The following is an 11,976-nucleotide window of genomic DNA, read 5'->3' as shown; positions in this document are numbered from 1 at the left end:
TTTTCCTGAATCCCCTCCATCTCAGTTACATGGAATGAATAAATTTGTGCTTGCAAAGTGTTCTTTGGTGGACTGAATTATTTAAAAAAAAATCTCTAGGAACTTTGGGGCATTTTAGAAATAGATAGCTAGGCATAATGTGACTTGCCTCTCACTATGTAATAAATTAGGGAAACAGTATTTTTATAGTTTCTGATAAGAATTGTCTAAGTGTTAAATATTTCCTGCAGTATCAGAGTGGTAAGGGTTTGTGCTATCAAGTCAAAGATAAACAGTTTGAATTCATCATCTGCTCCTTAGAAAAAGAGATAGGCTATTTTCTCCTGTGTAATTTATTGCCCCTAAAAACGTGATGGAGGTACAGCTATGAGTTGATTCTGACCTGACAGTACTTAACAACAGCCACCTAAGTGATGCTGAAATGTATACCTAGATTTTACTAAATGTGTGAAATAACCTTTCTTTACAAGAAGTAAAAGTTAGCACTTGGGATAAAAGCTTTACTTGGTCTGCTTGTAAATACCATAGCAACTAGAGAAACGTAATGAAAGAGAAATGAAATCCAGTTTTGTGGTCAACTTTAACATTAACAAAATGCCTTCAAGTTGAGTACAACTCATAACAAATCTATGAACAATGGATCTGAACCTTGCCCTACCTTGTGCCGTCCTTACCATCTCTTATATATTCAGTCCATGGTTGCAATCATTGTGTCATCCTTCCTCTCTGAGGCTCTTCCTCTCTTCTGCTGACTCTGTCCTATTCCAAGGACTTTCTCCTCCAAACAACATACCCAAGGTATGTAAGATGACGCTTCATCATCCTCACCCCTAAGGAGTACCCTAAATGCATTTCTTCTAAGAAAGACTTGTTTACTCTTTTGGGGTCTGTTAGCTATTCAGTGTTCTTCTTCAACACCACAGTTTAAAGGCATTTATTATGCTTCAGCCATCTTTATTTGTTATTCAAATTTCAGATGCCTTTGAAAAGACTATGGCGTGAATTGGGGGTGTCTTTGACTTTAAACTAACATCATATTATTTAGCACTTTGGAAAAGTCCTTGACAGCAGAATTTCCCAATACAACATGCATTCTGATTCTTTGTCTGCTGGTACCAAACACAGGTTGTGGATCCAAGTAAGATGAAATTGTTGGCTCAGTCTTCATCTTTCAGGATGTTTCCCATAAGCTCAATAGTGGGGCTTTTTGTTTTCTTGAAGCTGATATCTAATCTGTATTGAAGGCAGAAGCTCTTCATCTTCTGCATCAAGTGTTTCAAGTCCTCTTCACATTCAGCAAGCATGATTTGTGTCCTCTGCATCATGTAGGTTGTTGCTGAGTCTTTTTCTGAAACTATGGCTACTTTTCTTTTTATGAAGTACAGTTTTTAAAATGATACGTTCAGCATACTGATTGAATAGGTATGAGGAAAAGATTCAGCCCTGCTACACATTTTTTATAAAATTTTAAACCATGCAATGTTCCCTTACTCTATTTTCATGATAACCTCTTGATCTAGGCATAGGTTTTGTATGAGCATAGTTAAATGTTCTGAGATTCCTATTCTTCCCAATGTTTGTCACAATTTTTAGTCCACACAGTCAAATATCTCTGTATAGTCAAAAAAGAAACATTCTTCTGATATTGTCTGCTGTCAGACAAGATCCATCTGACATCAGCAGTTTCACAACCTCTTCTAAATCCAGCTTGAAGATCTTACAGTTCTTTATTGACGTACTGTTCTAGCTGATTTTGGATAATCTACAACAAGATTTTACTTGCATGTGACATTAATGACATTATTTGATAAAGGTCACACTATATTGGATAACTTTTTAGGGAATGTGAACAAATATGAATCTCTTACCATCTCTTGGCTAGGTTCTCTTTCAAATTTCCACGTGCAGGCTTTTGAGCATATCCAGGGCTACAACTGTTTGTAGAAACATGCCAATTGATATTTCATTAATTTTGCTAATTTTTTGGATCCATTTTCCCTCCTTAATCCTTATCTCCCCCCTACTCCCCGATCCTTTCAGGACAGCTTCAAATTCTTCCTTCAATATCACTGATTTTTTTTCATCATATACTACTTCCTGAAATGGCTCTATATTAAGCAATTCTTTTTGGTACAGTGACTCTGCATATTCTCTCCATCTTTTTTTGAAACTTACTGGATTATTTAAGATTTTCCCTATAACATCCTCTGATGCAAACTAAATGTCCCTTTCTAGAAAATTCAGAGTACTTTTATATAAGTACAAGGGAAGTTAGTGATACTAACATCAGACTTGGTGTCTGTATACCAAGTTCTTTCCAATATTTCTTTCTTCTATATTTGAATTTAGGCAACAGCTGTGGAGATGGTTTTAATTATTTAATACTGTATCAGAGAAAGATCACAAGTGAGTGGAGATCAGAATTTTCAGGAAAGCTTTCTTTTTTCTCACAACTCTGCAATGAAGGTCTCGATCTCTTCAGTTTCTGCATCCTGGCTCCTTGGAAATCTCCATGGGTCTTGTTATCTACCTTAATCTTTATCTCCTACCTTCTTCAATCTCCTTTATATCTCAAAAAAAATTAAACCAAGATATACTTTTACTAACCCTTTGCCTTCTTCACACAGCAAAGATGATTTCTTGCCAAATGAGATTTAATTACAGGCATAGAGGTTAGGATTTACTATGTATGTTTTAGGGAGATGTAATTCAATTCATTGTAGAATTAGAATGACTTTTTTTTTAATGTTGGTATTATGTCAGAGTACACTTCCACAATAAGGAGAAGTCACAACTTTTCATCATTAGTTTAGATCAAGGAATCTGATGTTTCCTCCTCTAAGTAATATACTTTTCATTTTATGCTAATAGACATTATGCTTAGAAGACAGTACAGTTCTAAATTGTAGTCTCTTCTTGAAGAGTTATGAATATAAACTTCAGTAACATAGTGAGATATTTAAAAAGGCAACACTTTGAATATTGAGATAAAATATATCCCTCTAGTGGTGGTTGTTTTTCTTATCTGTCATAGAGTTGCCTGCAACTCATAGCAACCCTATGAACAACTCTAAAGCCTGCTCTATTCCGAGCCAGTCTCACTAACTCCAACACACCATCGTCATTACTCCAATTACAGTGTTCATCCATCTCATCTGGGGTCTTCCTCTCCTGCACTGTCCCTCCACTCTTCCAAACATGATGTCCTTCTACAGGAAGTGGTCCCTACTGGCCATGTGTTCAAAGTATGTGAGATGGAGCTTCAGAATTCTAGCCTTCAAAGGAGAAACTTAGTTTCATCTTCTCCAAGACAAGTCTATTTGTTCTCTCGATGGTCCATGGTATACTATATGCTATATTCTTCTCCAGCACCACAATTCAAAGGCATTAAGGCTTCTTCTGTCATCCTTGGTCATTGTTCAGTTCTCTGATGCATAATAAGGAATTGCTAAGACTATGGCCTGAATCAAGTGCATCTTAGACTGACATCTACCCTATATTTTATCCATAAATGAGAAGTAGCCTATATTGAGAAACAGATTAAATAGAAGTAAGACTGTAGATTGATGCAACCTTTCCAGGCAGGAACAGAAAGTTCCAAGCACTAACAGTAACTGAAGGAATATAGGACATAATGTTATTCCCAAAATCATCAAGACTAGAAAATAAAATAAGGGGGGAAATTGTGTGAACTTGTCTCACTCTTTCCTCCTACCGCTTTAGATATTCAAGCTAATGTTTCCTTAGATGGAGTTTTTATATCAAATTTCTCTTTAGGAAATGTTTAGTGTTCCACAGTTTCCTTTCTTAAGAGAGGCAAACCAAATCCTCTTGCTTATTTCTGTAATGATCATTGTGTTCTCTGTATATAATTCTCTGAAGTACACTTGTTGGTGTTGTAAGAAAATTTGCTGCCTCATTTGTGATAAAGCTAGGCTAGACAGCAATCTTCCAATCTAAAGTGCAGATAAGAATGTCCTCTAGCTCACAAGAGGAAGCTAATAGACTTGCTTCTTTCTCCTTGGAAGCACTTGTTGTAGGAATAAGATCTTCCTTCTTCCTTCCTTCCTTCCTTCCTTCCTTCCTTCCTTCCTTCCTTCCTTCCTTCCTCCCTCCCTCCCTCCCTTCCTTCCTTCCTTCCTTCCTTCCTCCCTAGTTCTTCCTTTCTCCTTCCCTCCCCCTTCCTCCCACATTAGTTCCTGTAATATTGAAGGGGAAAAAACCAAAACAAAAAACCTGTTCCAGATTTTAAGTGGTTTGAGATTCTGATGATAGAAATGGAACTCTGAATTTTAAACTGATTATTTAAAAACAAAGAACTACAGATTCAATTTCTTGTAATAACCTGCTACTGTTTTATTGACTTTGTGTCTTCAGGACTAAGCTAAAGTCATCTGAAGTGAATAGTAAATTAGAGTGAAAAAATAGATAAAACCAAACCTACTTTTGTCAGTATATAATAGAGACATTTTATGAAATTTAGTAAATATATCACTGATTTCCCCCCCTCCTTCTGGGTGCTAAAAAAATTTTCATTGTGTTTTTAGTGAGTTCTGTTTTGAAGATGAGTTTTAGAAGAAAAATCAAGCCACAAATGTTCCTCTGTAAGATACAGAGTTTGTAACAGGATAAACTTAGCTCTGACAAAGCACAACTTTTGATCACTGGACAAAGAATTGAGTCAGCACAATCATCCCTTGTACAATTTAATTATTTTCAGGCCTAGAGTCAATGAATTAGACATACTGATATTCAATAGCATAAGGGGTCTATCTATATAGCTTTCCTTTAAGACTATAGATTGCTTCTTCACATAAAGCTTGATGACTTAGTAATTTAGTTGTTAGCCTATTAACGTAAAGGTCTACATTTTGAACCACAAGGTGCTCCACATAGTAAAGACAGGCAATCTTCTCATGTTAATATTTATAGCTTCAGATCTGGTGGACAATTTTCATTAGGATGAACTAGAAAGCAGTGGAATATCACTAAAGCTGTAAAACGCTTAAAATATATATATACTCTTTTAAAAGCTTGGTCCAGATAGAACCTTTTATTTCTCTGCACTTTTTTATGGTTTTTAAATATTTTATTATGATTTATTTACAAAGTTTGAATATATTGTTTTTCACAAAAGATCCTTCCCATCACCCCACCCACCCATCAAATTGCCTCTGTACTTTTTAATTTGGTGCTGATTGTTATTTAAATAGCTTAGGACTAAACACGTAATATGGGTTCATAAAATATTGGTTCAAGCTATTAATGAGTTCAGCTGCTAATCAAAAGTTTGGTAATTTGAGGCCAATTAGAACACCTTGGAAGAGTATTTTTTTTTCTGACATAGAATAAGTGCCTTTATTATCACTTATTATTAAGTACCAGATCAATAGTAAAAGAAAAAAAATTACTTTCAAATCCCCTTCCATAACTTCCCTGTATTCTTGCTAAGGGAGTTGTACAGTAAAGACGTGCTCGTTTCTCCCCACCCTATCCAAAGCGTCATGAGATAAAGGCAAAGAACCGCGTACATCTCGCGCGGAGGACCATAGCTGTGGGGACACACCTGCCCAGGTCGTCTTCACTGGCCAGGTCCTGAAAGACTCTTGTTCATGAACTGTCTCTTCACAATGCTAGTCCACTACTTGCTTGGCTTGTCATTCTGAGATTCGAACACTTTGTCACAAAGCCTCAGCCCCTTCTCTTGCCTTAGCTGCTCTAAGTTGGTTCGCATGACTTCGTCTTCCTGCTTGTTGGCGGACTTCGGCCATGGGCTGAAGCGTGAATTCAGGCTCCCCGGGAATGGGGAAGTTGAAGATCCTCAGGGTATATGTTTCTTTCTCGTCTTGGCTTTTGGAATTGCACTTCTGGAGTCTCTTCAGAAATGAAGAGAGTGATGTAGATCAGGGTCCTATCCACCTCGATCTTTATTTCACTGTTCTTGAAGAAGACAATGGCCTTGAAGTAATAAATAGCTTCATCCACAATATCTGTGTCTTTAGTCTCTCTTGGGCCAAGTCCTTTGAGCTGACTTCTGATAGGAAGCAGCACCATGTTTCCAATGAACTTGGTGTCGGGGTCCATGAGTGAAGAGTGGTAGGCCAGCATCTTCTAGGAACCCAAAAGAGTATTTTTTTTTAAGCTGGTAATTGCAAACCTTATGAAACGCACCAATTGCTAAGATACACTAAAATTACCATGAGTCAGAGTTGAGTTGATGAATACTGGAATGATTTTCGACCTCCTCACAATCACAGTCATTCACTCTATATGCTGAGCAAGTCATTCAAGAAGCTGGACTCTATGAGGAAGGATGTAGTGTTAGGATCAGAGGAAGACTTATTAACAATATACTTTATGCAGATGGAACAACGTTGCTTGCTGAAAGTGAGGTCTACTTGAAGCTCCAGAATATCAAAGATTATAGCCTTAGTACGGATTGTATTTCAGTATCAAGGAAACAAAATCCTCACCACTGTACAAATAGGTAACATCATGAATGATAGAGAAAAGATTGAGGTTGCCAATGACTTCATCTTAACATTCTTTGTACTAGCAGTTAGGAAGTCAGGAAACATAACGTGTTGGGAAAGTCTGCAGTCAGAGACCTCTCCAAATTAGAGGAGCAATATCTGTTCAAAGGCTAAGGTGTGTCTTATTCAGACATCAGTATTTTCAATCACTAATCTGCATCTTAGAGCTGGACATGAAAAAAGGATTATAGAAGCATTGCTCCTTTTGAGCTGTGATGTTGTGGAAGAGTATGGAGTAGCCAATGAACTGCAAAAAGGTAAAACCAGATATGTCCTAGAGAAAGTACAGCAAATGTGCTCTTCTGAAGCGAAGGTGGCAAAGCTTTACCTCACATATGTTGCTAGAAGATATTCCTCAGAGAGTACTATCATTGATGGAAAAGATGAGCACCAGTGAAGGAGAGGAAGACCCTCAACCAGATGGATTGACACAGTGATTGCAGGAATGGGCTCAAGTATGTCAGAAATTAAAAGGATGTCACAGGATAACACACGGTACAGATGTGTTGCTCATAAGGTCATTATGAGTCATTGTACTCAACTCTAAAACTCAGCTAAAAACAACAACTCACTATTTTACTCTTATACATATTTTTGTTAAATAATTTAAGATGTAATAGATAAAAAATGACCAAATTACATTGGTCATTATGTGGAAGGTTTGGTCTTTCCACTACAGTTATAGATCTAGATCACAGGAATTTTATTATTAAAAAATATGAAAGAGTCTCATGATTTAATGGGAGAAAATTTTGTTGCAACCCAATTTTGGTTTATATGTATCGTGTGAACTCTTATGGAAAATCTGAACACACTACATCTGAAAAAATATGCATATATACTAAATATAAATAATTTAAATTTATTATAAATATATATGTACACATCCACTTGCACACATACACATATACACATAGATATATGTATATTAATCTGAACATCAGATTGCAACCAGTGCTCCAGAATTAAAAGCAAACTTTTAAGACTGTTCAGAAAGACATGTATATTCTCTGTTGTTTAATCTGCCAATCATCTGTCAGGTTTGGTAATGTGTTGGTTTGTGTGTTGTTGTGATGTGAGCTTTGCTATTTTAAGTACCAGCAGGATCATCCATAGTGGATGCTTCAATAAAGTTTAAAGACTAAGGTAGATAAGGAATTAAGGCTTGATGATCTAACTCTGACAATTAACCCAATGAAAGCCTATAGGGTACACAGAATATTGCTTGATATAATTACATATTGTCTTATAGGTGAAAGACACTCAAAATGCACAGTGACTTTGAGTACAACGATCCAAGGAGGCAAAAGAGATGCTTAATCATAAAGTCACAGAATTTGATGAGTGGAGGGAGGGATAGGTAAATGAAAGGGGAAAGATCTGGTGTGAAAAACAATGTATACTAACTTTATGAACCTCGTATGTAAACCCATATGAAATAAAAAATATTTAAAAAAGAGTATTCTAAATACACTTCTTAAAAAAATACACAGTGACTTAAACAAAAAGCTTGAACATATCAACAGTTGTGAAGGTGGCATACGATCTGAAAAGGGCTGATTTTGTTGTATGAGGAGTACAGCTAGCAATAACACAGAGCCGATTCAGCAAGAATTAAATACATGATAAATAACCACTTAAGCTTTGTTGACCAAGATTCTACCTACATATTGGCAACCTAAAGCAATAAGGTTTTTTTAGCTAATGATTTTCTTGGGAAGTTCTCTTGTTGGCTAGCCTCCTGTACATGTTTGTGGTCATCTATGGGTTAACAACAAGCTGAATCTGCTGATTTGTCTGGATTCTCTTATGTGTCTGGGGCCTCAATTTGGAGAGCTGACTTGAGAAAGGACTCTTGTCCACATTCTCTTTTCCACCCACAGGCTGGTCTGCTTTGTTTACATGAACAGTCAGCATCTGAAAGGTACAGGGACATCCCACACACACTCTTGGGGCCAAGGCCTGAATAGATACTCTGCTACTTCAGTTAAATGCTTTTTGTCCAGCATACTAGATACCATCTCAGGACAAGGGATAGAAAGTAGACTTTATCTCTTAATGAACTACCTTTAAAGCCACATTGCCAAGGGAGTAGGTCTTTTAAAGAATACCACCATGTCCAAACAATCTTGAGCTTTGGAGAAACTACCAGAAATTAATAAAAAGTGTGTTCTGTTTCTAGGAAGCACCGGTGGCTTAGTTAAGAGGAGTTGCACTGCTGACTTAAAGATGTACGAGCAGGAGAAAGATGAATAATCTTCTCTCATGCAGTTTACTGCCTCAGAAAATCTGTTGGAGGGTCTGCTGAGTTGGCTCCAGTGTAATAGTACACAACAATATTTCATTTTTAGAAAATATTATTTTTCCAATCAACTAGAAAAAGGTAATGATGCATAAACTTTATTTTACTATGTGCTACAATAAATCAATATTTTTATTTTTATAGTCTTCTCCTCCAATAATAAATATAATTGACTAAGCACTCACTTCATGCCAGATGCTATACCACCCCTGAGACATTTGAGGTACATTTTGCCCTTATTTTCACAACTGTAATGTAAAATAGATATTCATTTTTCAAATGAGCAAGTAATGGCTTAAGCTATAGTAAATAGCTAAAATTTATTTTGGCTTGAAAATGCCAAGTGATTTAAAAAAAAGAAACACACACACACACAACAAAAACAATTCCAGATTTTAGTTGCAATACTTAAGGATACTGTGTTGGGAGGAATATTCAGAGTCACTGTAGCAAAAAGAGCTGATCAACATGGAAATCTTTCAGGAAATACTAAATGATCAAGAGCCACTGGTAAGGAAAAAACAACTACAAGCTACATTGAAGGCACGAGGAACTGATGGGATACAAATTAACATGTGTCAAGTGCTCACTAGACTCATGGCAGGAAATTTGGAGGACAGCTGCCTGGGTAACTAATACAAAGGAATACATATTAATTCTCATTCCCAAGTAAGGAGATCCAACAGAATGTGAAAATTATTGAACAATATCATTGCTATCACATGGAAGTAAAATATTGCTGAGGATCATTGAAAAATGGCTAGAACAGTACCTAGATAGGGAATTGCCAGAAGTTCAAGCTGGATTAGAAGAGGCTGTGACACTAGGGATGTCACTGTTGACGTCAGATGGATCCTGGCTGAAAGCAAAGAATGCCAGAAGAATGTGCTGCTGTTGCTGATTGTCGTTGAGTCAAGCTTGACTCATAGTGACTGTATGAACAAAAGACCTGAAGCCTTTCTATTACTACTGTCGTTTCTCAAAGTTCATAGAGTTTCCAGAGGCATGCTGTTTAGGAAGTGGATGTCACTCCTGCTTCCAAACCTGTCTTAAATTGAGCGCCCTGCCAAACACTGTCCATCATGGGTAGCTGTTACAGCATTTGACATCCCAATGGCACAAGGCTCAGCATCACAGAAACCCCAGGTTGTCTCAGGACAACAAATTGACAGTATAATTTTGTACCACTTAAGAATGATCCTTCCATTTAAAAAAAAAAAAAAAAAGAATGATCCTTCCAAAATATAATGACAACTGGCTTTTAAAAAAAAAAATTATTAGTTTTAATGAACATTTACAGGGATTTTGGGTTTTCATTCCTTCATTGTTGCACTGTTTTCTCTACCCTCCTCCCCAGTTTGTTCTTCTTCCCCCTCCCCCCCCGAATGTCTGTTTTAATTGTCCAATTGCCACAGTGCTTGTCAAAGCCAGTTCTGATTAATCTCCTTTGTCAGTGTGTCCCTTGCCATTCCCTATCACTCCTCCCTGAGAGAGACTTCACCCTGATTCATAAGGAAAAGGGGATGGCATATTCTCTTAGCTACTTCCTGCTGAAAAGGGACGCTGTGGGTTTCAGGGGGGAGATCTTCTCTCACTACTCTAAAGGGCCCCTTTGGCAGTAGGAAACACATAGACTATTATGGAGATTGATTTTAGAATTTAGATGCACTGTTATTAATTGTGCTTAGCCGTACATGTTCATATCCTTGGAGATGTATCATGGAGGTGTTGCAACCTAGAAGACACAAATTTAACTAACAAGTTAAAAGTACATGAGTCAAAAATTAACAAGCAATAATATTCCGAGTAGAGGTTCTAGTACTGAAGGACACTTGGCCAAAGTGGCCTACATCAGGACATCGTGGCAGACAGGACTGACAGGCCCCAGCTCCCAGCTGGAAACAAAGGAGGACACTTCAACTATTTAGATCCTCCCAGAAGAGCCGTGGATGAGCATTAACATTACTGGTAAGTATATTCATTTTCTCCTGGACACAGAGTCTACTAATTGGTCCTAAAAGCCTTCTGAGGTCCCAAGTCTTCTCACTATCTCTTAGTTGTTAGAATGGATGGAAAACCTCATAAGCAGTTCCTTACTTCACCTTTACCTTGCATGTGAACTTTCGAGTTGTAAAACAGCCCAGTGGTAGATGAAATTTGCTCCAGGACTTAAGAACATAAATGACATAGCTGAGCCTCTACATCTTGTGGTTCCTAACCTGTACACTATAATAGACAAAGTGCTAGTCTATAGGCCTTTTATTGTAAGAACAACTGACTTTTAAATACTGATATTTAAATATCCTCCATAAAGTCTTGCTGACTTTAATGAAACAAGAGGTTTAAAGAAAATAACCAACATAATATGTTGTTATTGTTGTTGTTATGTGCCGTCAAGTCACCTGTAACCTATAGCAACCCTATGTACGCAGCTCTGAACCTTTCCCTGTCCTGAACCAGTCTCACTAATTCCAACACACCAACCCCCATTGTCCCAGTTATTGTATCAATTCACCTTATCCGGGGTCTTCCTCTCCTGTACTGTCCCTCTATCCTTCTGAGCATAATGTCCCTCTCCAAGGACCCAGTCTCTCCTTGCCACATGCCCAAAATAGGAGACAGAGGTTCAAAATCCTAGCCTCCAAGAAGAGACATGGTTTCTCGCTCTCCAAGACAGACCTATTTGTTTTCTTGGCAGTCCATGGTAGTTCAAAACTCTTCTCCAGCACCACAACTCAAAGGCATTGATTCTTCTACTTATGCTTTCTTGACTATGCAAAGCCATTTGACTGCATGTAACATAAAAAATTGTGGCTAACTCTGAGAAGAATGGGAATTCTAGAACACTAAATTGTGCTCATGGGAAACCTGGACCAAGAGACTGTTGTATGAACAGAGCAAGAGAGCACTATATGGTTTAAAATGAAGAAAAGCATGAGCCAGAGTTGTATTCTTTCACTATACTTATTCAATTTGTATGCTGAGCAAATTACTCAAGAAGCTAGACTCTGACTAAAAATGTTGCATCAGAATTGGAGGAACACTTATCAATAACCTTCAGTGTGCAGATGACACAACTTTGCATGCTGAAAATGAGAGGACTTGATACACTGGATGCAGCCTTCGATATTATTGCATATC

The 11,976-nt window shown here is 37.3% G+C and overlaps 1 pseudogene; it reads right to left on the bottom strand.

Annotated features, from left to right (window-relative positions):
* Window positions 1-5,581: 5,581 nt before the first annotated feature.
* On the bottom strand, window positions 5,582-6,108 carry LOC102851197 (annotated as a pseudogene).
* Between the last annotated feature and the right edge of the window lie 5,868 nt (window positions 6,109-11,976).

This window comes from Elephantulus edwardii, unplaced genomic scaffold (genome assembly GCF_000299155.1).
Source record: "Elephantulus edwardii isolate Elephantulus edwardi_28Jun2011 unplaced genomic scaffold, EleEdw1.0 scaffold00177, whole genome shotgun sequence".
Classification (NCBI taxonomy): Eukaryota; Metazoa; Chordata; class Mammalia; order Macroscelidea; family Macroscelididae; genus Elephantulus; species Elephantulus edwardii.
This window is presented reverse-complemented; position numbering and strand designations above follow the sequence as displayed.